We start from the raw sequence: 5727 nt of genomic DNA, 5'->3' as shown, positions 1-5727 counted from the left end.
GGCCGTGCCCGCCTCCCCACGCAGGGCCCGGCCCCCAGGTGGACTTCGTAGAAAGCGAAATCCGGGACTGTGGGCGAGTGCTCGCGGCTTCCATCGGAAGCCCCAGGGGCTTAGAGCACCGACCTTAAGGAAACCCCAGAAAGTTGGCGTCCTCTCCCCAAAGCTCCCGGAGGGGTCTAGGCGCCGACCCTCACCACCCGCATCTCCGCAGGTGCGGGAAGCAGGAGGGCGTAGGGCGTCGTGGCTGGGTCCAGACCCCATCTCTCCTCCTTCCCAGTGAGGGGAGGGGCAGAGAAGGAAGGGAAGTCACCTGGGAGGGATTCCGAAGGGATCCTCTAGGGAAAAAAGGAGAAGGTGGGGGAGGAGAAGGGAAGATAAAAGAAAAAAGCCTGGGACACTTTTCTTCCCTGGAAAAGCCCTGACCCCTGGTTTGAGGTTGCCCAGGCTTTAGCGTTGCTCGGTCTCCAGGCTGGCTGTCCTTCCAAGACCCTCACTGACAGCCCAGGCTCTCCCTTCCCCCAAGCGGCCACAGGCTAGTGGGCTCTGCGTGGCTCCTGCACAGGGACACTGCCTTACAGTGTCCCCTCCCAGCTGCTCTACTAGTGGCAGGAACCACAGCACCATGCCCACTTGTGGTCCAGGGTGACCAGGGCTGAGAGGACTAAGGAGGGGTTCTGTGGGTGCTCTCAAATCGCCTTGGTGGAGGTGGGAGCCCCCTGCTTCTTTTACTCAGGCTGGTCCTGTCTCAGGCATGCAGGCAAGTTTAGTGGGCTGGGGGTTTAGCTCAGTGGTTGCGCCACCTGCCTTGTAAGCGCAAGGTCCTGGATTCAATCCCCGGTACAAAAGAGCAAGTTTAGAATCAATCTTCCTGGAACCTTTCTCACCATTTATTATTTGTTGATATAGGGGCTGGGACTTGAACCCAGGGCCTTGGGCGCGCTAAGCATGCATCATTTACTGTACCACAGAGCTACATCCCAGGCCTCCCCGCAACTTCTCTTGCCTGCCTCCCTCAAGAGCAGGCACTGGGCGCTTAGGAATTCCTTTATCAGCATCAGGGCTAGACTGCAGAGGGGAACTCAGTTGCCTTCTGTCCTTACCCCGAAATCTCATCATCTGGCTCAAAGGAGACTGAGGAACGTCATGCATGCTGATGGACTTCCAGGACACGATAAGGTCATTCAAACCCCAAGACAGTGTTGCTAGGACTGTCGATTATCCCCACAATGATCAAAAGCAGTCTGCACACTCCATCTCCTCCTCGCCTATGTAAGTTTCTGAGTAAATCAATCATGGGGGTGATCATACTCCTGTGATTTTCCCCCATATCTGTGCTTTCCCCCTTTTGCACATTAGTAAATGTATACAACTTTTCTATTTAAAATTTTTTTTCAAAACAGGATTGAACCCAAGAAGTGCTGAGCTACATCCCCAGCTCTTTTACAACATTAGTCTCTCTAAATTGCTCAGTCTGACCTCGAACCCATGATCCTCCTGCCTCAGCCTCCTAAGTATCTGGGATCACAGTTGTGTGGCACCATACCCAGCTTCCTACTGCATCTTCATCATTTTATTCCAGCAAACCTCAGAGGACAGAGGGAAAACTCCCTTTACTCCTATATTACCCCCATATCGACATATGTAAAAATGTACTAGTCTGTACACTTGCTTCCTCATTTTAGTGTAAGTTATACTGCAATAAAATAATAAGAAATAAAAATGTAAGGGTCAATACTCAGACCCTTTATATCCAAGACCTGTTGGGTGCTGGCACAGTGTGAGAGAAGCTGGTAAAAAAAACAGTGCCAAAAGGGCCGGGGATGTAGTTTAGCAGTGTGGCATCTGCCTGGCAAGCACAGGGTTCTGAGTTCAATTCCCGGTTCCAGAAGAAACAAAAAATTTTGTCTGGGCCAGTATTTAGCTCAGTGGTTCCACCACATGCCTCAAAAGCTCAAGGTCCTGAGTTCAATCCCTGGTACAAGAGAGAGAGGGAGGGAGGGAGGGAGAGAGAGACAGAAAGGGAGACCAGTGCCAGAATGAGCTCCATTCTATAAAGGGAAGTTTGGGAGCTGGGAGAGGGAAGTGTCTGGTTCAGCCCGGGAAGGCCGCAAGGAGGAAGTGACAGGAACTGGACCTGGAAGACAGCATGGGAAAAAGCCTTACATATTTTCGCTCTCTCTTCAGCTCCTCAATTTCCCAGCATCACACACTTCCACCTCGTTTTACTCAATTTGAAACCTGAAACTGTAAAAGCAAAAGAGCTTTACTAGGGAGTCTGAGAAGTGCAATTTGGAAAACCCATTATCAGACAGCTCTGAACAAGGGCTACACAGAAGCTCACATTGCGTGGGACTCCTCTGGGGAAAGAGAAACTGAGGACAAAGGAAGGAGCTTCCCTTCCTTCCTGGGGAGGAGCTGTCCCGACTAAGACTGTACATCACTGGGCTCCAGGTGTAAAGTTCAGTTGTCATTTGTGAGGCTTGTTAAGGCAGGAGACTCCCATAAAAGGTGTTAATAGTTTTGCAGGCCTTGGTTCTGCTCAAATGTTCTTGTTCCTGTGTCATTTCGATGCCCAGTTTAAGAATTCACTCTCCCAAGCCGGACATGGTGGCGCACGCCTGTAATCCCAGCACTCAGGAGGCTGAGGCAGGAGGATCACTGTGAGTTCGAGACCAGCCTGGGCTACCTAGTGAGCTCCAGGTCAGTCTAAAAAAAAAAAAAAAAAAAAAAAAAAAAAAAAAAAATCACTCTCCCAGACAGTAGGATGCATAGCCCTGGTTCCCTAAGGTGCCCCCAACTCCATCTTAAAATACTCTTCCAAAGTTACTTTTCATTTTCATTTTTTTTCGCACTCTGCTGGGAAACTTCCCCAGGTAGATTCTATCAAAACCCTGGTGCCGGGGAGACGCTGATCTGCTTCTCCAGCCTACGTGGTCTCTACAAGTCAGCTCTCAAATCTGCCAACATTTCCTCCCCCTGCCACCCTGCCTCCAGCTACACTTGGGCTTCCTGAGAGCCGAGACTGTTTTATCACAGTTCTAGTGATACCCAAGGCCCCACATCACAGAACCAGATCAACCAACAGCAAGTCCTGGGTAAATAGCTGGTGAACAGGGATTATTTGCACAGAACCTTTACAATTACTTTTGGTTTTACATTTACATATCTTATCTCCCAATTAAAACAAGTTCCCCAAGGGCAGAGGCTGCCCTGGTTTTCTTTCCTGCTGTACATTCAGATGCCTGTTCTTGGGGGGTCTAGGGCTGTAGCTCAGTGGGAGAGGGATTGCCTGGTGTGCTCAGGGCCCTGGGTTCTTAGTTGGGCACGAAATGTGCACGAGGCCCTGGGTCCCACCTCAGCACTGTCAAAGCAAAACAAAACAACCTTGGGTGGATCTTAACTACTCTTCACTTTCTCTCTTTCTAAATAGGAAGGGACTTGCCCCCAGCTGCCACAAGCTCTGGAAAGCAATCTGAGACCCCTTAAAGGAAGAACAGCTGAATCCCTGGGCGGAAAAGATCCGTGGAAGTGAGGGGTTCTCTAGCTACTGGCTATACCCAGTGACCTTCCTAACTCCCAACTTGCCCCCGGGCTCAGTAGCTGTTGTCTGCTCCTCTTCCAAGGTAGAGGCCACGGGCTTTGTCCACTGCTGGGTACCCCGATTTCTGGTTCATTGGTGAGAAGCTGCAGCTGCACTACCCTGAAATCCTGAGCTTACGGGTGGAGGTTGATAAGCACTGGGCCTATGGCTGGTCTCGCGCTGTCCACGCCAGAAACGCATGTACCACGGCTGCAGGAACTTCTTAGTGTACAAACCCAGGCTACACGTTTTGTTTTTCCTATCGTTTCTGTTAGAATTGAAAACATTAAATTTCTTAAATGTACCAGAGAAAAGATCTGATTGTTACTAGCCTCGAGGGGAGTGACTGAGGCCTGGGCAGTTATCTTGGTTGGCAGCTTCTTCTAGGAGGCCACAGGCTCGCCTCCCGTCCCCAGGGTGCTGTGGTCTCTGAGTCCATACTGGCAGGAGGCCAGGCAGGCACAGGAGAGAGCATCCTCCAGTTCAAGGCCATCGGGCACATCCTGAGGTTTCTCAAGCCGATCTGGGATGTGAGGCCACCCCTCCCCCAACTCCTGACTTTGTCTTCTAAGCCGCCTCGTTACTGCCCTGCTGGCCAGCGGGTGGAGAGTGGATCGGCAGGTTCTGCATGAGATTGGCACGGTGCAGGCAGCAGATAGCTTGGTGCCGAGGACTGTATGTACCTGGATATCCTGAGCACCAGACCGTTCGTGAACGCAAGCAGGGCAGCGGTGGGTGGGTGTGCAGTGGGCCTCCTCTACCAAGTACCTGGATGAACTGGGGATACTTGGCCCCCTGGAAGGCGAGGGGAGTGATCACTGCAGCTGCCAAGGAACACAGGAGGAATGGGGGCGGTGAAGTCGACCCACAAGCGTCTTTGAGTTAGCAGCCGGCATTTACCTGGTGCTCAATGAGTGCTAATGCGCCCGGCTTCTCTGAAATCCAAAGGATTCTCTGAAATCATCCAGCGCCATCTCCCGCCGCTTCCAGCATCCCTGTGGGCTTGAGGCCTGCGGTGAGTCCCAGGGAAACTGAGCCTCGGGGTGCGCCCCTCCTAATTCCCTCACAGGAAAGTGTGGATGGCAAGCAACCTAGGAACTGGCACGTTTGCCGTCACTTCTCATGCTGTTATTATTACAAGTAACAACAACACAACACAAAAGGCCGTCCTGCTTTTCACACACGAAGGCAGGGGCCGGCTCAGCGCACGCCCGCACCACAGCAAGAGCCTGTGTTGAGAGCTTCTCAGACGTGCAGATTCTAGGTCTTGCCCCAGACCTGCTGAGTCAGAAATCTGGGAGTGAGGCTCAGTAATTTGTGTTTTAACGCCCTCCAGGGATTCAGAGGCAGCTGAGATTTGAGAATTACTGTTTTAGAGCTACAAAGAAACAGTCTAATTCCCATTCTACAGAGAGCCATTCACTGTTTGGAAACATTCTGTGTTCTTTGTTCCCAGCATCGGCTTCCTCCAGCCGTGCCTCCTTCCCAGTAATTCTCCTCCCCTTCTTATCTGGCCAATCCACCCGGCTCTGACTAGCAGGACCCTTTTTCTAAGGGTGGCTCCCAGCTCAGTCCCCAGGCCCCCAAGCTCTGCGTGGCTTTTCCACCTTCTTTTTTCTGTAAATTCTGACCAATATTTCTTAAGTACCCACTCTGCCAGCCCCATGACATACAGTAATTTTTTGTTTACTTCTTTTGATTGAGGTTATACCTACATATATTGTCAGGCCGGATGTGGTGGTGTACTCCTGTAATCCCAGCACTCTGGGAGGCTGAGGCCAAAGGATTGCAAATTCAAACTCAGGCTGGGCAATTTAGCGACTTAGCAAGACCCCATCTCATATTTAAAAATGAAAAGGGCTAGACTGGTGTGGTGGCTCATGCCTGTAATCCCAGCACTCTGGGAGGCTGAGGCAGGAGGATCACTATGAGTTTGAGACCAGCCTGGGCTACCTAGTGAGCTCCAGGTCAGTCTCAACTACATAGTGAGACCCTGTCTCAAAAAACAAATAAAACAAAACCAAAAAAGAATTTATTTTGCTTCCAAAGTTTATTCCTTGGAATACCACTCACAGGATCTATATAAAGTCAAAAAAAAAAAAAAAAAAAAAAAAAAAAAAAAAAAAGAAAGAAAGAAAAGGGCTGGG

At 50.7% G+C, this 5727-nt stretch overlaps 1 long non-coding RNA gene across 2 annotated transcripts in view; it reads left to right on the top strand.

Annotated features, from left to right (window-relative positions):
* LOC104854531 overlaps nucleotides 1-3494 on the top strand; it is a 3738-nt gene extending 244 nt beyond the window's left edge. Inside the window, exons 1-3 of one of the 2 annotated variants that reach the window (XR_778140.3) lie at nucleotides 36-211; nucleotides 1128-1269; nucleotides 3431-3494. This is a non-coding gene — a long non-coding RNA (uncharacterized LOC104854531). Of the gene's footprint in view, nucleotides 1-35; nucleotides 212-1127; nucleotides 1270-3430 lie in introns of those variants that run through there. The other variant, XR_778141.1, reaches the window with a different exon arrangement.
* The last annotated feature ends 2233 nt before the right edge of the window (nucleotides 3495-5727 follow it).

Source organism: Fukomys damarensis, unplaced genomic scaffold, assembly GCF_012274545.1.
Source record: "Fukomys damarensis isolate Sample0158 unplaced genomic scaffold, DMR_v1.0_HiC HiC_scaffold_11, whole genome shotgun sequence".
Classification (NCBI taxonomy): domain Eukaryota; kingdom Metazoa; phylum Chordata; class Mammalia; order Rodentia; family Bathyergidae; genus Fukomys; species Fukomys damarensis.
Note: the sequence above shows the minus strand (reverse complement) of the source record. Positions and strands in the feature narration are given on the sequence as shown.